This window comes from Numida meleagris, chromosome 17, assembly GCF_002078875.1.
Source record: "Numida meleagris isolate 19003 breed g44 Domestic line chromosome 17, NumMel1.0, whole genome shotgun sequence".
In the NCBI taxonomy this organism is placed as follows: Eukaryota; Metazoa; Chordata; class Aves; order Galliformes; family Numididae; genus Numida; species Numida meleagris.
The window spans coordinates 9420309-9441850 of record NC_034425.1 but is presented as its reverse complement, the minus strand read 5'-3'; the positions used below and the strand labels follow the sequence as shown (position 1 = coordinate 9441850).

Sequence of the window (21542 nt, the reverse complement as noted above, 5' to 3'; positions counted from 1 at the left end):
TTTTATAGAAAGGCTCAGTTCTCTTGGTCCTCAAAGTATAATTTTGCTTAAGCATAAAACTTAATCTATGACTTTGCTACAGAAGTGGATAATCTTCAGAGATTTCCGGACTGTTGCTTGCACACCAAAACTCTAGCTCTAGTGTGTGCGTGGAAGTGATGTAAAGTGTTTTGCAGTTGAGTATCTCCCTGTTGCAGTACCTTGCAAGCTATCATTCTCAGATGAATTTTTCAAATATTTTGTGGAAAAAAAAAGTTCCAATTGAATGTTTCTGGAGACCAAGCAGTGGATGTGAGCACAGAGAGGGGTGGGTGGTGCATTTCAGCAGTGGCAACAGTGAGTCACCTCTGCTGGTGCAGATTGTTATGAGCGTGGCATGCAGCTCTTGTTCATGGCTGGAGAAGATGCGCAGCTAATGGTGGTGACTGTGTTGAAAAACAGTGTTTGTAGCTGAGAGTTTGCTCTAATAGGTAGATAGTGTTATCCTGCTCTTCGTAGCTTTTGTAGTTTCCATGGAAATATGTGGAAGCATTACTTTCGGAGAGACCTATGTATATATGGGTGAACAAAAAGCACAACACTGGCAAACCTTTCACTGAGATCAGAAAGGCTCTGCTTGTGCTTCACCTGAAGGGAAGGTTAATTAATTAGGGGTGACTTAAGACTGAACACCTTAGTTAACTACTGGATGGTGATATTATGCAATATTAATCTCTAATTATATTTAATTAAAGTGATTAGTGTTGCTTCCTAGATGCTCAAAGTGTTAGAAATGTGTTCAGAAGCACAATGAAAAATTCCCAGGAGTATTCATGTAGAAAAGAAGGCTTAAATTAAAAATAAGTATGGAATTAACTGACTAGTCTAAAGAAATTAGTAGCTGAATCTAGGAAAACATAGCAAAATATTCATTATTCTATTATTCCATGTTAACTAGCAGACAAGGTTCTACTAGGGGGAAGTAGCAAAATATTGTTCTTTTGTTATTTCAGCTCTTGTTCCATCAGGCAGTGTTCTAGCAGAGATCAAGTCATTAATGAAATAGTATCTCCTTCACCTCAGTTACCTACACTGTATTTCCATGGAAATCTAGTCACGTTTGAGTGGGGATGCGCTGCACCTTTGTGTGTGGAACTCTGAAGCATTCTTGACAGCAGCCTGGCACCTGCATTGCACAGGAGCTCCCTTCCAAGCTGGTTTGCATGCAGCCCACACAGCAGTTTACGATCTCATTTAACAAGGTTCTCAAGCTACTGGTCATTCTGCCAGAAGCTGCTATATAATGATCATGTCATCTCTGCCTTTGTCTATAAATCCTCCTAAACTTACATTGCTTGGGCTTGCTTCTCAGCACGTTACGTAGACAAAAGGTGACAAATTTTGGCCTGACCAGTGTCATGTCTTCACATTTCTTGTAACAGATTTTTTTTTCCAATTTACTGGGAAGACGTTATATTGAGATGAATGAAGGTGCTCAAATGAGGGATTTTGATGGTTGTTACCAAAACAATGCACAGCAACAGTGAAATAACAGCAGCTAGAACAATACAGTAAGGATTGAATGTTATTCTCTCACTGATCAGTACCAAGTATTTGCATGAATAAATACATCTCAAGAGGAAAAGAAAAGCAATCAAGGAAGAGTGCCCGATAAGGGTGCCCTTCTGCATGTGCCATGAACTCACAGACTGTAGTCATACTGCCCACAGCGAGTGCTGGACATCTAACAGTGCACATCCATGTCACACAGTCACAGAATGGATGAGACTGGAAGGGGCCTCTGGAGGTCACCTCGTCCAACCTCCCTGCTCAGGAGGAGCCGCCCATCTCCAGGTGGCTTCTGAGCATCTCTAAGGAGGCAGCAGCTCTGTGTTGTGAGAGGAGGCAGAGGTTTTTGTAGTACAGATCAGAGGTGTGTGCTCTGTGCCACATTCTAAATTCTACTTGATCACGGTAAAAAATGATGTTGGACTCAAAGGTCTAGGTCGTGAAATGGCTGGTGACAGCTAAGTACTGCCTCCCACTTCATTTCTCTGCCTATGGAGAACTTATTTATAGAGAAGTTTCTGAGTTCTGTCCTGTTCTGTTCCTGCATCTTGCTCTTAATTAGAATTTTTGAGGCACTTTCTGAAGAGTCACTGTGATGCACTGACTGTAAAAAAGAACTTGATCTAGTTCAGATGAGAACAGATGCATCAATTGGAGTGGGGGGAACAACTCTGCACTTCCTGCACCCCTGGCTCCGGGTGCAGAGCACTTGTGGGCTCGTGTGTGTAAAACTGCTCTGGGATGTTTGCTGTGCAAAACTTTCCCTGAGAAAACAACCTCTGATTTAGACCTGAGCAATGCAAGGGCTCTAGTTTAAGAAGTGTCTGTAGGAGAGATACTCTGTATAGCAGATGTCATACTATACTGAATTTCCTTTTTTTTTTTCTCATATGAATAAAAACCCTTGTATTGTGGATTTTTGTGTAATCTAATTAAGAACTACCTGAAAATGAAGAAGCTTGGTTAGCTTGCTTAAAAAGAACAGATCAGTCACAAAATGGGCACTGGAATGACTGGAATCTAAACAAAATTAGGTGTTGTTTATTCTGTCCTTGTCTTTAAGTAGTGTCAAGGAAAAGCCAGCAAGCTTCAAGAGAAAAGAAAGAAGGCAGCTGGAAGAGAGAATCCTTCTAAAAATGGTGTCCAAATAAGAAAAAATGGAAAAGATGATAAACTCCAATGTGTTAAGTATAAAACTAAAGAAAAGCAATTCAAAAGATACTGAAGAACAATTTGCTAAGGGCGTAAAAACCACTAATAACTTTTTCCCAGTGTATGAGAGGCAGGGATGCTGCCCGAGTCTGTAGGGCCAGCTGATGATGAAGTTGTAAAAGACGCACATGAAAGATAATGTAGAGCAGAGCTCTATCAGTTCTTTTCCTTACTGCTTACAAAGGTGCCTGGGGATGTTCCCACACAGGAGCTTCTTTACGGGGAATGAATCTGAGAAGCTGCCTCCAATTCAAGCACTGGAAAAATGTTTTTTAGTGTAAACTGTTAAAATGAACAAATTCATTGGAGTCAGTCAGAATTCATGGGTGAATACCATGGTGACTTGAATTGTCAAAGTCATCATTTAAATCCGTGCTATCTCAAAGGGATGAAAAGTCGCAAATATCATCCTGTTTTTAAAGAGCCTTCCTTACAGAGCTCTTCAGGGGCCTTCTCCTCGCAGGGCTACAGACAAACAGACCCATGGAAGTAGCTTTGACCTTACCTCCCTCCCCACAAAAAACAGGACTGAAAAATTGAGCTGTTTGTCACAGTTTGTTTTGCTGTCACACCTATAAATAGGATAAGGTGATTAGGCAAATTCGTAGATGTTCCATCAAATATTAATTAACATGGCTTTGCAGATGTCATTGAACCGGGAAATCCCTGGGTGTCCTACTGGAGGCAGAAGGAAATATTGCTTAATAGGTGCTTGTCTTCCCCAAGGTGTCTGCTACTGGTCACAGTCCGTAGCAGCAGATGAGGTCTAGGTGAGACAGTGAAATTATCTCCGCGTTACACTAACACTGTAACTGCCTCTTGGAGTTTGCTCAACTTTTAAGAGCACAGATTTTCTGAATTTAAGTTACTCCAGAGTCTGTGAGCTTAAATAAGGAGAGTCAACTTATTAATGCAGCAGTTCCTTGTTTATACATTTAAGCTTTAACATCAGCCTTGGCAACTGCATAAAACACAATCAAATTGTATTTGCGCAGTGATTATTCTTGTCCTGTGTAATTACTGGTCCCTCAGATAAAATCTCAAGCTACTTTATTGAAGCTGGGAATTGAAACCACAGAGAGAATCGGCTATCTATGTACATCAATAAAGCGGTCCATTAATTATTTCCACCTACTCAACTTGAAGAAAATTACCATACTAATGCCTCTGGGTAACCACATGACCTGCTCTGCTTCTACATAAAAGCCAAACGTAAAGTCATAAAGGCTTTGAGAGATAAATTGGGGACACTAAAGAAATGACAGTATAGAACGGCATTCATGGAAGTAATTGGTCACAGAAATCTCCAGACTGCATTAACATCAGACAGTATCACAATGCCTTCACATTTAAGAACTGAATGTATTCGGATTTCTTTTCAACAAGCAAAAAGTTAATAGCTGAAATCTATCACCAAGAATCAGACAGCACCGTGTTATTCAAAATATGATAAAAAATAAAAATTTTCACCAATAAATCTTGAAACATTTCAAAAGGTAAAAATCATGAAGAGGTCAGCTGCAGCATACTACATACTAGTAGTTTCATATGGGTCTGCTCAAATGCCATCTTCCTTGATGGAATCCCTGGAAGGATTCTCAATGACAGAAGAAGTTCACAGCTGCAAACCAAGGAGGAAAAAACAACAGAAGGGGCACATAAGGGGTTCAGATTCTCGACACACACTTTCTTTCCAAAAGCATTTATTTTCTGCTGTACATTTAATACAGACACCCTGCAATACCCTTCTCAATTTACCTTTTAAATTATAGCTGCTCAATTCTGCCTAATTAAGCATTTTCTTCAATTATAAGGGTATTGTCTAAGAAGAGGTATTTAGTAATCACAATTAGTGACCTCTAAGCCTGAAAAGCTTTTGCTTATTTTCATATAAATAATTGGGATACCAGTGCAGAAAACAGCATTATTTTCTTCGTTACACTGATTAAAATAGACTAATTCACATTTATAAACTGTGCTAATCATAAAGTAAACAGCAGTTACACTACCGTACATAATTGGATTTTATGTGCCTCAGTGTGGTCAGTTAACGCATACAATAAAGCTGTAGAGTCAGATGGTAATTTAATCTTTCCCAAAATATAGATCAGCTGCTTACAGGTGATTTTCACATCTCTCGTGTATCTGTAGGCTGAGTCCTATCCAGGTCCAAGATACTGATACTGATACTGAGCAACTCCAGTAAGAGCCTTCTAGGGCCACTGGTACCACCACGTTGACAATGTAATGTACTTCTTCTTTCTCTAAAAACATATCTAGTCTTGGGGAAAATTGTCTTTCTCTGAAATGTTAGTGAAGTTTCCTGTGCTGACAGTTTTAGTGTAACTAAGTCAAGAAATGGAAATTGCAAGACTGATGAAGACAGAATAAAGGACAGCTTGATTTTAAGGTTAGAGAAACTGAGCTGCTTAGTGGAGATGGTGCAGACTTGGATAAGGGAAATCCTTCTTGGGAGAGCTAAAAATGAAAAGATAGGGTGGAAAGCATCATCCTCTCCCCTTTCTCTCAATCAACACAACATGCTGAGAACACATGTGGGCTGGGTCAGTGCCTGGCTCTGTCATTCAGTTAAACATCGGGCTCTCTTACTATGTCTGCCCATACTACCCCAGTGCCTGGGATGCCTGTGTGAGTAACCAGCTGCATCAGTTACGTACTGCTAGCTGGCAGCTTCTGATCAAGTCTGGTCTTTCCCTCAGTCATCAGTCACTGCTGTGGTTCAAAGAACAAGGCAGCGATCACAAATGAGTGGGTTTGCCTGATGCTCACTGCGATTTGGAAGCTGGGGAGAGGAAGAGTTTATCCTGGTTTTAAATGTTAGAATGAAAGGACAAAAAAAAGCAAAAGAGCTGTTATGGTCATTTTGTCCTCTGGGGCTTTAAACTGCAGAGTAAGAAATGCGTGTTGAGCTATCATATTATCTTTAAAAATAGTCTTTTCTCTTAACGCTTCTTTATCTTTCACTTTTCTGATTATGCTGGTTCTCTTTCTGTAAAACTGGGGACTCTTGCTACTAAAATGATCCACTGATGTGAGGCAGGGTGAGAGGAGGAGGTAAGGTGTTAGAGAAGATCCAGAAGGAAAGTGAAGAAAGCTTCAAATAGGTGAAACTGGGACATGGGAGAAAGTTGTTTGGAGAAAGTAATTTGAAACATTGTTTTAAGGAAAGGGGAAAGTCTGCTTATCCAGCAGATAGCTTGAGCTCTGTTCTGTAGATTCAGCTCTATTTTAATGTCTGTGGGATATTATCGATCTTTTTGGTGAAAAACATAAATGAAAGAAGGAACATAAAACATTATAAAAGACAGCATTTATTCTACTAAAAATGCTCTTTCTGGAGTGCTAGATATGTCAGTGCTTCGCAGCAGACTGTTACTAAAACATAACTCCAGTAGTAAGTCATAAGTTAACTATTTCTTGCCAAATTCAGTACATGTCTGCATCTGTTAGAGCTTTACTTGTTCGTTAGTGTGAACATAATGAGCATCACATTCTGAAACTGTAGGGCTTTATGGGATTCATTTTGGAGAAGGTTGGCACTGGGCCTTAAGAGTAATATGTGAGGAATACCCAGTAAGAGTTAACTCATCCTAATCTCTAACACATTTGTGTATAACAACAGCCTCTTGAGAATCACTTGTACCTATGTACTGCTCTCCCACAAGGCTGCTCCAGCTAATGACAGCACGTAGTGCAGAAACATCCTGGCTCTGCTGACTTGCAAAGACAAGTGAGGAGCAGGCGCAGAGTTCACCACCGAGTGCTGAGGTTCCTATTTGTAATGACAGTTCAAGATAGTAAAACTGTCTTCTATGCTGTCTTATTTTCTAGAGTAATCACATTTCTCTGACCCCATTCCACAGGGCTCTGGCCCTGCCTGGGGATGCTGCTTCCATACTGAGATTACCAAAGCTCTAACTTCGATTGTTCTCAGAAAGGCCAGAAGTCCTTAGGACAGCTGCATGGATGCGCTTACCAGCTGAAAGAGTCTGGGGAAATACTGATCTCTTAGAAGTCTAACATGTGCTGCCAAACCACAACTCTGAGCAGATCCATTGCTACAGAATGTTTTGGGATGGCAAGGAACCTTGGCCTCTCACTAGCTGCTACATCAGACAACTCAGGTAACTGCTGTCCAGGAATTGCTATTCTGCTCTGTCATCTACTACTGAATTTTTTCCTAACTGCAGTTGCACTGATGAATCTAGTCACTGCTTTCTTGACAGCATGTTGTCCGTGCAGCATGTTGCACACAGCCTCTGCAGATAGGTTTCTGCTGCTGTGAACTGAAGCCAGTTTGAGTTACACTGGAAAGCCAGAGTGTCTGGGGAGAATTTCGCTCTTCAGCTCAAACATTCCTGGCTGCTTCTCCTGAGCTGTGTGTGCAAGCAGAAGAAGCAGAAAAGACTCAGCGGTCTCTCCAATTCAGGGTGAACTCGGTTACATGGGAGCCCCACCACTAGGGATCTTCTGAGAGGACAGTCTCTCTTTTCCCTTCCTCCAGAATAAGGGTTTGTTTTTTACTGATCTCTACATTTGACAAACTCTTTATGTAGGAATTACTGTCTGAGTTGTAAGTGGATATCTGATTGCGGGGTTGTTCTCCTGGCTGATGCCACATTATCTGATTTCTGTATTCTGTATGTGCACCAAGGGACAAATATGCTGCATAGGAAATGCAACTGTTTTCTATCCAACAAATCCCTGCATCTTCAATCAGCTGAATGTCAAATGGTAACTAATACAGTAAGTGTAAGGCTGGTCATTGGTGGCTTAATCTTCAGAAATGCTGAAACGCATTCTCGGAGTTCTCTGAAATCAGGAAAAATACAAAAGATGTGAAAGCTCTCTGGACCACTTATATAACCAGAAAATTCTATCAGTGTGGTGTCTTGTCCAGAAAAATCCTATACAAACACAGATACTGCGTAACTGCTTAAAAAGGAAAACTGCATTGGTACAAGTCTATCTGTAAGACCCCAGCAAACTAGAGAAGAATGTAATGATTCATCTTTCCCAAATGGCTACAATATGTACCAAAAGCTGGAGGGGCCTCTTGCATCACACACATTTCCTCCTCAAACTCCACACTTGTCTTTTCTTGTCAGAGCTGTGAAAGCAAGTTTGTCCACAGTCCCATTGCCTCCTGTAGCAAACGCAAGGCAAGTGCTTCTTGTTTATTCAAGGTTTTGCATATCCATCATTCAAACAAGTTTCCTTTATGGAGTTGCTATTATAGGGAACTGTTTTACTATTGGATTAATTGCCATGTGTTGCTCAAATACACTGCAGCTTCATTAATGACAAGGTCATATTTCAAACCTTTCAGCCTGCTAATGCATTCCATTTTGAATTCTGCTGTGAACCCGAGCTTCCAAACAACCTTGCTGATCGTGCTGAGGCTGCTTTTGAGATGCAGCAAATGAAACTGAGCTCTGCTGTCAGTGAGGAAACATTTTGCAAATATATTGGTTTTCACAAGGCTGTGAAGATTCTTAGATACTCACCTAAATGTGTATTTAATGACACTAGTAAGTGTTTTCTTATTTACTTTGAAATTTCTGTATTTGTGTCAAATAGAGAACAATGTTCTGCAGCACTCCCATCTGACAGGCTGACTAGGGAGGCTCTCAAAGGGGTTTTCACACCAGCACACCCCCCTTACCACCCCCCCGCCAAATAAAAAAGAGAAAAAAAGGAAATCTAAAATGGTGAGTGGGAAAGCAAGCAAATAGATTTGCTGGGCATTGCTTAGGAGTGGAGAAGGAAATAACTAATAAAAAAGGGGTGGATGTGAAGGGAATAGACGTGGGCAGGATCTACAAAGCAGCGCAGGGGCGAGGTGTTAAGTGTGGGGGCAGTGAGCAGGTGAGCGCGGGACGCAGCGATCCACTGCCATGCTACACATTTCAGAAAAAAGAAGGGACAGATTTAGCCTGGAGGGGCTGGAGGGAGTTGAGTTTATCACATAATACAGATTTTCATCTCTCTCATATCTCATTCTTGTGCTGACTAAATTTTAAATCAACTCTGTAAAAAGGAAAAGGTAAATCCATGCATGCATCGTATTTGTATACGTCACAGTTACTAGATCTTTGGTGCTAAGAAATCTAAGTAGGTAAGACAGGGCACGTGTGATTTTCTTCATGTTTGAATTCCGTTAGGAAAGAGCCTTTCAAATGCTAGAATGAGTAACAAAGTCAGAAGTGGAGAGTTGAACAATGCCAACGTATGCTCACAACTGCATCTCTGATTAGCCACCAGAGGGCAGATGCTGTGTTCTTCCAGGGTCTGCATTGTGCCAGGGATCTGCAATGGGCAGGACCCGATCGGTGCTTCCTCCGAGTTCAGCATCTTCAGTCTCCTTGTAAAGGAAGCTCGGGGTGGATGGGGGAGAGCAGGCCAGGGGCTCTATCAACAAGGAGCCAGAGCAGGGGGAGCTTGGAGGCTGCACAACAAGGCAGGGCTGTGCAGCACGGCTATCTCCCAGCTGCTGGCAGGAGGCCCATAGCTACGTGATGGAGCGTCAGGTGAGAGAGCAGGCCCAGGACAGCCTGTACAGACAGCATTACTTGAAAACAGCTCAAGGAGACTGTCAGCATTAGTCAAAGTGCCAGAACACTATGGATACTCTGAAGATGGAGGCTTGAAGGAACCACGTCCTCTCAGTGCTGCAGGGTGACGCTCTCATAGTCCTGCGTGAGTCTGATATACTGCTATTGCTGTTTCTAATTTGGTCATGCCTGATGTCACTGTTAACACATACATACAAAGATACAGTGACTCCCCAGAATAGCAGAATGTTCTGACTGCTGGCAAACAACTCCATCTAGCAAGTGAATCCTAACATCAAATTTGCTCTGAATGTTCCAGTAAGAATTGGTGGAAGTAATGGGCGAGGAGTGGACGTTCCCTCTTGGTGTAAGACAGAGTTGGAATAGAGCTGCAGTGCTGCAGTCAGTGACTGAGAATGGAAATGCACAGCTCACACAGAAAGGCAACGAGAATAACAGGATTGTGAATGTCAGGTCTGTGCTCAGGGTTAGATCAAACAGCTGCACAAGGAGAGCCTTCTATTTCCAGCTGTTACAACTATGAAGCTGTTTGGCACAGTAGCACAGCAGTAATCTTTCCAGAACCTTTCCTTAGCCATTTTCTGAAGCTGTGGATCTGTATGCACACCTACTAAAAACTGCTGCTCATCTGCCCTGTACAAGTAGGTGGCCCAAGTTTGCAAGGCAATAACCAACTGTCACTTTCTTGCCGTGGCTTGCAGTGACTTATTTCAGCTTGTGAAAAACGGCAGTAACGAATACATTACACATGGGAGAAATCCAGCTGTGTGTAAGCATTGTCCAATCTGCAAAGTAACTGCTCCACCTTGAGAAGCACCACAGCAGTACCCACTAAGTTCTTCCAAAGCAATGCAGAGAGTACTCAGAGGTCTGACGCACAGAATGCAAAATTATAAAACCTCTCACAGGCACAAAGACCATAATCTCCTTCCCAGTGTGTCACAGGGAGAACAGAGGGCCTGTAGCTCTGGAATGCTCCCGACAGCCTATTTCTCTCTGCCAGGGACTGTAACAGCTCAGAAGGAATGTGCATCAATTGCTTCCAGGGGAGACGTGTAAAAGATAATGTATGTTGCCTTTTTGGCAGCAAAGATTCGCCAGAAGATAATGCCTTGGAGGCTTTATTACTTGTGACCTTCACACAGAACCAAATACATCTTATTTTCTGAATTCTTCCAGCCTGTGGATACAGCATTTCATGGTCTTTCTGGCAGTATAAGAAAAATCATACCTTCCTTGAGAAAGAGGTTTAGGAAGAAAAATACAAACAGTTACTTCAAAACAGATCAGAAAATTTATGGCCATGCACATGGAAAAGTCCTCAACGATGACTGATGTTGGAAGTACCTTTGTATGCATCTAAGCTCCTAAACTAATGAAAGGTATTACAAAGATTATCAAATACGCTGTAAAGTCAGCAGAACATCATCTACAGGAGAAAACTGTAGCCTCATAATCACTGAAAGTCCAAGCTCACCTCTGCTACTGGCCTGCTACTACGAGGGCTGCTTCAAAAGCAATGCCTCCTGTTTTATGACGTTGGCCAACAATGTCAGAGGTGGATGCTGGCGATACGGCAGCAGAGGTTGAACCTTCCCACCAGTATCCCGTTCCATTTTGCTGTGTGTGACAGATGGCAGCAGAGGGGCGGTCTGACAGAATGGCGCCTGACATGGGAGAGCGGGTGGAGCAAAGGCCTGGAACTGAATTCCTCCCTGCTGAAGAAATGGTACCCACCGACATTCATTGATGCATGCTGAACGTTGATAGAGACCAAGCAGTGGATGTGAGCACAGAGAGGGGTGGGTGGTGCATTTCAGCAGGGGAACAGGGGGTCACCTCTGCTGGTGCAGATTGTTATGAGCACGGCATGCAGCTCTTGTTCATGGCTGGAGAAAATGCGCAGCTAATGGTGGTGACTGTGTTGAAAAATCATGTTTTGTAGCTGAGAATTTGGTCTATCAAAGAAAGTTATCGTGCTCTTTGAATCTGTTGTAGTTTCTGTGGGAATAAATAGGAGGCACTACTTTCAGAGCGACCTATGTATTTTTGGAAATCAAAATACAAACAGAGTAGTCATGGAAATATGGGCAGCTGAACTAGTTAGCTAAAACTCCTGTGTCACAGCTTGTAACCCTTCCTACCTGGTTTTCCTTTTGAAGCAAACATTTTTGAGTGAAATTCCCACTCGATATTTCAGTTCTATCTGGATTCATTTAATAAGTGTAATGAGTAGATGTTCTCTCTACCAACACAGAAACTGCTTTTGTTGAACGGTCATTTAGGACAACAACAAACCTGTTCTATACAATTGACCAGTGCCTCCACGAGTACACCAGCTCAGCTTTAGCACTAGCAGAAAATGCACAACTTGTTTTAAACACAAATGATATTAGCTGAATACATTTGCTGTTAGTTGCTGTGATTGTAGCTTGCACTTTCTGTGAAAATGAACACAAATTGTTATTCATGAACATAAGGTTTATTTTTGTATAATAGCCTTTTGTGCTGTAGATATATGGCAATGTGCTTCAGTATTCAGCACTGTGAGTGGAAGCACTGCTCGGAAGGCTTAGGAGGTACAGATTAGCCATCTTTAGTGTTCTTGCTTCTGTTTGAACTTCCCCCAGCAGAAAGCTACCAAAGCTAAGTCAGTGATCATAAATCCTATTAAAATTGCCATGTACAAATATCCATTCACTACAGATGAAGTTTACTCTCAACAAATTTTTCCAGTATCTTCTGCCCAAATAAAGAACAGTAAATACCAGGCTCATAATCAAAATTGTATTTCTTCCTGGTTTACTTAACTGTGTCTCAGCACTGGCCCAGGCAGATGGGAATGACTTCTTGAGACCACAGGACAAACACATTTTTTTCTTTTAAGAAAGCTTTCTATTTTCACCTCCCACAATACACACAACGATTTTTCTGTCCGAGCTTTAAGAAGGGTGTTCTGAGACTCAAAACCATTGAGTTCCTAGCCTGCTTTCCCAGCAGCTGCAGAAATGTTGCTGAACTGTAGTGATACACGTTGAAATAAGAATCCCTGTTGATTTGCATTCAGCTTAGCAGAGGAGCGACAGAAGTTTAGCAACCATAAGCTACGTGCGGTGACTAAGCTTAATCTAGTCTGTGTGCCTTTTTGCTTTAACAGAAAAGACTGAATGTGTTACAAGGAAAACACAGAGGAGAGTTCTTGTTTCCGAAATATTTTCTAAGTATAAAGTTGAATGTGAATCATAAGAGCTAACTATGCACAAAATAAAAAATCTCTTGGCTAGCATTAGGAACACCGTCTTCATACAGTCCTAACTGAGCCCATCAGAACAACTTCAGCTGCTTAATTGTGGTGCAAGAGAAACAGGGCAAAGTCTGAGTCTCACAGCTAGGTAATTGTCATCGGAAGCTTCACCTACATCAATAGTGATGCTTTTCCTTTGTTCTGCACTATTAGCTGTTGTCAGCAAGGGCGGCTGATATATCTATTATGCTTCTGAAGGAAACCAGCAGAGCAATATAATGACAATTCCTGGAACACTCATCACTAGGCTACTACCTAATGTACAAGAGGAGCATTCATTTATTTTCCGTAGCATTAACTGTGGCCAATTTTGTAGGAAAATGGTCTCTATACATCATGGCTTGGGACTTAGCCCAATGATTTGCTCCCCAGTCTTGAGATGCAGAGTTACTTTTTGCTATTTTTGCATTCAGACACGAGATCTTTCAGTACCATAACAAGGGCTGGTGTTCTTGTTACTCTACTGAATTTCTATGATTGTGGCTCTTGAGTAATAATCACTCTTTTGAAACCACAGTGTGATTTCAGTGGCAACATTTACTATTGCTGTTTGAAGATTTTAACAGCTTCAAAAGGAAGTGGTTTGAGTGGTGAATATTTCCTAACAAAAAAGAAGCAGCTAAAAGTATCAGTCCTTTGCAGAAAAGAGTTTTAATTGTGGAGATTTAAAATGGCCGCCTTGCAGGTTTTTTGGTGGAAGAACATCCTGCTTTAGATTATTGAATTTCCTTCTTTCCTTTTCTGCACGTTTCAGAAAACTCCAATTAGTTGTTCAGCGTTGTTTGCTTCAGGAAAGCCATAGTTAATTGAGCGAACTTTCTCGTCAGGCTGTTTTTTTTTTTTTGTTAGAATGCAGTCAGTGTTTGCAGTTAAGTGCTTCCCTGAGTTATCTACACATTCTGAATACACATCACTTGCCAGAAGATAAATAAATTATCCTCATCTATTTCAAAATTTATGTTTAATGTCTTTTACAATCTCTGAAATTCGCATTTAATATTGACTTCGTTGCATGTTTCCTGCAGGTTCTGTTTTTCTATGTAGCTTATAAAATCAAAGGGACACAGCATTTCAAGCAGAGGGGACACTTGCAGGGGAGTGAGGAACATATTTTTGTTCATGCAGTTGAGCTTGCTCATTTTCAGTTTCTCTTCCTTCAAAAAATACTCTGCAATTTGCAGGATGAAAAACTCCATAAACTGTAACCTCTGGGAAATTTCTTCTCTGATATCTGAAGTTTCCTGCTGCTAGCATTGGTGGAAGGATTTTGTGATGCATTTTAAATCAAAAGTTCTTAAGAAATATCTGGATAAAGCAGTTCAGATGGACTGCCTAATGTTCAAGTCCACAGCACAGACCTGCCTGGGTACATCCAGTGATTACAAACCTTCCAGTTCTAGAACTTTCTTTGAAAAAATCAGGAAGCACAGTTTTTGCAGCACAGCGAGGTTTCATGAAGATCTCTTTTCCCCCGAGGTGACCCTTCCTCATAACTCTTTAAAAGTCTGAAAACACTCAACAACTCATTAAGCAGATGAACTCCTTCTGCAATCAGAATCCAAAAGAACAAAAGTCAAAAAACCCAACACCACATTTTGATGGACTCAAACTTTTCCTGGACTTATTTATATATTAGAGGTGACTCCTTCATTACTTAACTACTAAAAATCAGTCATGAATTGTACTTCTCAGTAACATCATGGTCTCTCTGTAATGGAGAGGAGAGTGTTTCTCAGACTCTGCTGGAAATTTCAGGCATACTCAGGTAAGGGCAGCCAGACATTGTAGCCTAGACCTTGAGATCCCCAAATAGTCACGTGGCTATTGCAAAGAAAATGGACACCCAGCCAATGGGAAAATCACCCAAGGAGGACCTCCAAACCTAGGGGAAGACAACTTCTATTTCAGAGATCAGATCTGAATTCCCACTAGATCATTGTCACAAAGTACTTCTGAGTAACATACTCAGATTAGGCTGATCCCTGCAACTCTCCAGTTTGTATGTGAAAAAATTAATTTGAGATAGACTGTATATTTATTTTACTTTTAAGCTGAATGTTCTATTTTTCACTTATTTTTATAGCCTGAGGAGAATCTAAATATGATTATAACAAACCACCTATTAGGCAAGTTTTGGTGCATTATATGGATGGCAGATGACTGCAGATAGCGTGTCTGCTTCTGTCTGCTCTCATACCTAAAAGCACATCTTTTAACTCAGCTGTCCTATCCAAACTCTGGTAAGAATGCCCCAAACCTTCACGAGCATGCTAACTGCCAGTTCTGCCTCTTGTCTGAAGTTTTCCAGGAGGAGAAAAAGTTGTGATGCCATGTGCGGGGGGGAGGGGAATCCTCCCCCATTTTGTATCTAGGAAGTATCTATGGATCTTGGTGTCTCCAATTTGGGCATAAACTAGCTAGGCTTGTTGTAGTGTTTTCTTCATTACCAGAATGATCATTATCTTTTAAATGCTTGCAAAATCTGTCATTTTCATCTGCTTGTTATTTACTGTGTACATTATGCTAGTTAAAATTAACAGTACAACTGTTTTGCAGCTTACCCTGTAATACTTGCATACAGACCTGTCAGTTTTTCAAATTAAGATACACTTACTCTTTTCAAAACACATTCAAGCTGACTACTAATTCTTCAGTCCTTGACTTCATAGGCAGCATAAACTTTTAAATGGTAATTGAGTCATCTTTTGATGAGCTGAAAGTATGATGTTGCCAACAGCATACCGCTGTTTGCTCAGCAGTAAAGTTTATGGAGTAGTGCTTTGTTCAGACAAATTATTAGGTTCAGTGCAGGTGGTAGGGGGATGACACAGTCATGATGTACAGAAAATCCATACCCATTATCTAGCAGCATCCTCTAGCCTTGAGATCTGTGAATTTACAGCTGACTAGGAGCTACGGCCAGCAGTGACACTCGGCATGGAGTCTGTGCCTGTCCTGTGGAGGGCAGAAAACCTGCGGGTAGAAAAGCCTGACAGGAGGGTCTGTTACCACTGAGAGGCTGCTGGTGGGTTTTTTTCAGTTTTTTTGGACAACATTAAAATTTAGAGTATAGATGGGGAAATGAAGGCTCTGCGTGTCCCCTCACTTCAAGCACCATTTTCTCTTTCGCTAGTGAATTGCTTGAGCTACTTATTCTTTAGTTTTTAAATCGAGTGTTTCTAGATCATTCATAATTAAATAGAACCCTATTTGCTGCCAGCATTTAGATCACTGGCAAACGTAACCACTACCAAAACATCCTGCTGCAGTCTATTCATAATTAAGTTTTCTCTTTCCATTTTTGAAATACTGCTTGCATTAGCACTTCTCATTCTGTTCTCAAATTCTGAACAAACACTTCATCATCTGCTGATATTTTTTCTGGTCAGTCTTTTATTTTGAATGTCACCAAAGTGTCTTGGAACTTCACAAAAACTTGAAAAATCTGCTCCCTTGAAGGGTTCCAATTTTGGATTAGGAAATGCTGCCAACTTAGCCATTTTCTGCTCTTAAAATTCCTGACAAAGCATGGAAAAAAAGAATGCACTAACTTTATGAAAAAGGTTCTAAACAGGTCAGGCTCCGATTAAATTAATGGAATTGTTCTGACTATTAAAAAGTAAGGGTTTTGGTTCTCCATTGCTTTCTGTTTTTAAAATATATCCAACTTAGCTTTAACCATCTAATGTTTTTGCATGAATTGCCAAATCCTCAGCTGGCAGGACTTTGCAGCCATACAGCACAACTATCTTTCCTCCTTACTTGATACTTAAGAGATCTGGGGTTTCTATTCATCTGAGAAAATTCTCATTGCATTCATGTATTGTGCTGTGCTTTATAATCCTTCCTTGTCCTCATCAGACTTGATGCCAAAACCAGTCCTACAGATCCCCCCAAAATTACACCTCTTCACACACAGCCTTGTCTGGTATTTCACCTGGTGAACTGAGGAACTGAATGGTTGTGGCATCTGTTCTTTACTTGGATTTCATATACTCCAGATGACAGGAATTACTTTCAAAAGGCAAAGTAAAAGGTTAGAATTTATTCTGGCAAAATGCAATGAAGTGTGACTTGCACATGCCTTTCTCACCCCAAATGTGTTTCTGAATGATCTATAGTTCCAAATTGCTTTTAAACCAAATCTCCCTCAAACTTGTGGTGTGAGCTCCTTGTACTATCAGGCAGGCCCTCGTTGTATATAATAATGTATTCCACTGACATCTTCATTTCTTTCCTTCTGTAGAGACTAAAAAGAAATATAAAAAATGCATGCTTTCCTATTTTTTTTGATAATATCATTAATCTTATTCAGATTCTCCTGACAGTTCTTAATGCTTCCAGAGGTTACATTTCAAAGAATTTTTCAGTAATTCAGTCTCCTTTTGGGTGTCACAGTCCAGCCTTAATTCACCTCTCTGAAACATGGCCAAGGATTCTGAGGAGCAGCAGAGATTTATTTCAGTACAGTGAAAGGTGCAATGAGCAGCATCAGCCTGCCTCCATGTTCAGCAGTTCTGCAAGGTTGGGCTTAGCTCTTCAGAAGTTTCCCAGACGAGGTTGGCCAAAGGTTGCCCTGAAAGTGATATACTCCTCAAGCACTTTTTTTCTCAGTTTCTACTGAGGCAACGTCATTAGCTTCCTGAGAATCAAATTTGTTGATGGCAGAGGGGAAAATATCTTGGAAACCTTCCTTGTCCCTCTCTTCCTGGAAAGAGAGAAGGCACAAGGAGTGCTGGGGTGGCACAGTCAGGGTTAGGTTTGTTGTAACTGAGGATGAGACCTTTGCTGTGTGTAGAAAAGCACAGACCACAGTAGTAATGTTCTTTGGAACAAAAGCAGAAATTAATTAGTGTCTTCATTTCTGTGACTAACAGAAATCCCTTTATGGCAGCCTATTCCACAGATCAAAGTTAATACTGTAAAATCATGCACTGAAAGAACATGCATACATCATTTATATTATTGCTCAGAAACACGGATGGTCCTAAGAACATCATCAAGAAAGCGGTAAGAAATTTAATGTGTTCTAACACTGTACACTAATTAAACTGTTTAGTGCAGAGATCAGCATAAATAAGGAATTAGCAAACAATGATGTGAGCATAGGATGATTTGTAATATCAGTCCATTGATGCACTGAGCTCAGATACTGTAATTTGATTGGCAGCGCGTTATTAAGTTTTGGCAGCATTTAAGTAGACTGGGAGTGCTGTTATGAAGCTCAAGCACATTAATCCAAGCTCCAGCTCTCATTAATACTGATGAGTGAAGGCAGTTAATTGAATTATGTATGAAGTACTGCTGATTAAATAATATTTCACTCCTTGCTATAGAATTAACTCTGCTTTATTAACAGCCACTGTTGTCTCTAACAGTGAATGTCAGAGGGAGATTTTCTCAGCTATCCTCTTCTATTTTTTTAACCATCTGCTCAGGTTGCTTATGTGTTTTAATCTTTTTTCCCTCTCATATTCTACTTGTGCAGGTGTGAAAATCTGTAATAGTTCTTTCAAAGTCTTTGTGTCATACAGCAGAACTTTTATTCCCGTATAGAGAAGCTTAAACTTTTCAATTCGTTTTTTTTTTCTCATTGACAATAGAAAAAGGATTCTACAAATTGTAAAACCACATCCTTTAATGCCATTTTATGATTGTAATACCACACTGGGTGTTAGTTTTACTACGTTGCTGATTTCACCTCTTTATATCATTTTGAAGTATTGTAATTTAGAACCAGGGACACACTGATGGAGAGGAAGGAAAAAAGCATGCACAGAATCTGAAAAAAATGCAGAGCAGGGACTCAGAAAATAAACTACCATCCTCTCAGGAACTCTGCTGAACAACTGCAAGAATTACTATCGTCACAAGTTGGCAGATGTTTACAATTAATCTCAAAGAAAATACACCTGAAAGAGATCCCTGCTATTTAGCTGTTCAAAGACAACATGGCAAAACCTAATTAGGAAAGTGGCAATGGTTTATAAACAACAAGAAAAGCCTCAGTGTTGTCAAGAGACAAGAGTTACTCTGGACTGTGTTGTCAGAAAACCAAATCTCAGTGTTCTCTTTCATCCTTTGCAAAGAGATGCTATGAGTTGGCAAAATACTGAAATTTTGTTTGCTGAATTTGTATAAAACATACACACTGAAGGATACGGAAAGCAATATGCAAAGCATAGGAAGTCACAGCTTCAAATTACAGATAAGCACTTTCAAAATACAGTGTTGGAGGTCTGATGAAGAACAATCTTATTTTCAAAGCAGAAGAAATGTAGCCCTTGGAATATTCTAAGATCACGCTTTCAGATGATGGTCCTATTCCTGGACATATGTAAAAGGCTTTCAGTGAAATGAAAGCTGACTGCTGTCAGTTTATGACTCCGGATTCGAAGTCAAGGATGAAATTGTAATATTCTATCATTGGAAGCAGTTGGGTAAAAAATTCTTTCACTCAGTTGAAATAAAATTGCTCTGTATGTTTTTAACAACAGAAGATTCCTTTGGTGATGCTTAAATAAGGGCCTAAGGAATTAAGAGGATAAACGCAATTGTTTTGTGTTGCATGGAAATACTGAGTGAGAGATTTCTGAGAGGAAGATGACAGTGACAAATGCAAGGAATGCTTTTTTAAATTGAAGATAAATTAGGAAGAAGAGATCATGATAGTGATCAAAGATGAAGTACAATTTAATATTTAAAGGCTATCTTCTCTGGGATTTGGTGATAGACAAGATTTCCAGAGAGAGACATCGAAAGAGGCCAGCATTGACTCTACTTCTGTAACTAATTCATTCAATACAAGATTATGGGAATTCGGGTATTTGTAGCCCACGTGTATAAACTAATCACTATTACAGTGTTCAGTGCAGACACAATAGACAGCTAACAGGACAAATCAGAAAAGGGAGGACAGGACATTTTGGTTACATGAACAGCATATCCATATTGTGCAAAAGATGACAAAAGGAAGAGATACAATTTTCACTGTGATTTAGCAATGCAAGTTAGCATGCACTTAATCCAGAATTCTTTCTAGCTGCTGTAACTAAAGTTACAGCTCCCTGTGAAGTATAAGGATGTCAACAGCAGACCTAGCTCTGGATGCTAGGTCTATGAGCAATAGTTCTATGCAAAATTACTTTTACTTGGACTGAAATAGATTGGAATTTTATTTAGTAAAAACAGTAAGTCCAGAATTTAACAAAACTGGCAGCTAAATCCAAGAACATATGTCCAATTTACTGTGTGGGCAAGGCATTTCTGCAGAAGTCTAAAAATAAGTTGTTGTGTGTGTTTTCTGGAGGTGGGAGTGACCTTCTGGAGATACTTGAGCTTTTAGGAATCGTCTTCAACAGGAAATCAATCACCTACAGAGTTTGCCATGTTCTGTAGGTATTTCTTGGTCTAAATTTAGAGTTCGTGGGACTCTTCTCAATTTTTAAATCAGATTTTCCCCAGTGTAACAGTTGTTGGATTCTGGATTCTGCCACAACCAAATTAATGGTAATATGAGGTACAGAAATAAAAATTGATGAGCAAGAATGACTATCCTTCTGCTTTCATATGGATGTAAAGTACGAGTAAGACTGGTAAATAGCTCCCATTCTAACCTCTATTTTCAAGTTGATTATAAATTGATTACAAATAAATTGTGTTCCTTGTCTAGAAAGCATCCCAAAGCATCTCCACCCAAAAGCAAATATTTGATTTGAACTCACTTTTGAACGTGCTTTCTGATGTGTTTGACACTTGCTGAACATTTATGAAGAGCAGATAGTGGCTGTTAACACAGAGATGCGGGGGTGATGCACTTCAGCCAGCAGAGCAGCTGTGAAAGCTCACCAGTGTAGACTGATGGCAAGTGGCAGTGTGCAAGATATTTTGATACAGTGTGTTCCAAAGGTACATGAAGGTAAATATGGTTGTGCATCACACAGCCTAGTACCTGAGAGCAATGAAACTGAAGGGAAAAAATAAACGTGCATTAAGAATTCTTTGGAAATAATGAAAATCAAGTAGGCTAAAAGTGCTGGACAGGCATCAGAAGTTTCTAACATCACCCACCTTTTTTCATCTGAAAATAAGGAAGTAGACTTTTGCCAATTATTATTTGACTGATGATAATGTGGAATTAAACACACTCACCACATTCTCATATCATCCTATTTTCCTGTGGCTTATTTCTAGAAAACAAACTGTTAAAAGCTCAGATCTTTTCAGGAAAATATTCTCTTCAAGACGTAAAATTTATGTATTTATTTATTTTTAAGGCATAAGTAAGGTGACATTACTGACAAGGCAGTGCTGGAAAAACAGCCGTGCATCTCAATGGTTGTTTCAATTAAAAAAAATAATAAAACCATGCGAGAAGATTATCTATAGCCATTTGGAGCTGAGGCATAGTGTCATCTTGGGGTCACTAAAACACCTACCAGGAAGTGAAGGAGGGGTAAAAACATCAGTCTGAGAGATTCCTCAAAAAAGGACACCTGAAGCTGGTGCTATTTGTTGCACTTTTGCTGTGAAAGGAAAGCGCATCTCTAAAACATGAATGTGCCTGCATGCTTAACGCTGCAGTACGGAGGACCTCTGTGCTGTTCAAGACAGTTCTAAGTCACATCAGTAAAAACTCTTTTATAATCACAGAAGAATGTATGCTGGGCTAGACTGCTCCCTGCACTGTTTCTGACAGTAAGCTGGATATAAAAGCAAACATATTGAGCCGCAGAGCAGCCCATTTGGAGGGGAATGGAGCTTTCTGTTACTGACACACAGAAAGGCAGTTCTCATGCCACTCCTCTCGCCTTTACTACAGAAAAGTATGACTAAAACGTTCATTTACTGTCTCTATGTAGGGACAGAAATGGCAGGGCTTT

General features: G+C 40.3%; 1 protein-coding gene across 4 annotated transcripts in view; it reads right to left on the bottom strand.

Moving 5' to 3' along the window:
• CA10 (carbonic anhydrase 10) overlaps positions 1-21542 on the bottom strand; it is a 164692-nt gene that overhangs the window by 99177 nt on the left and 43973 nt on the right. The window lies entirely within an intron of this gene.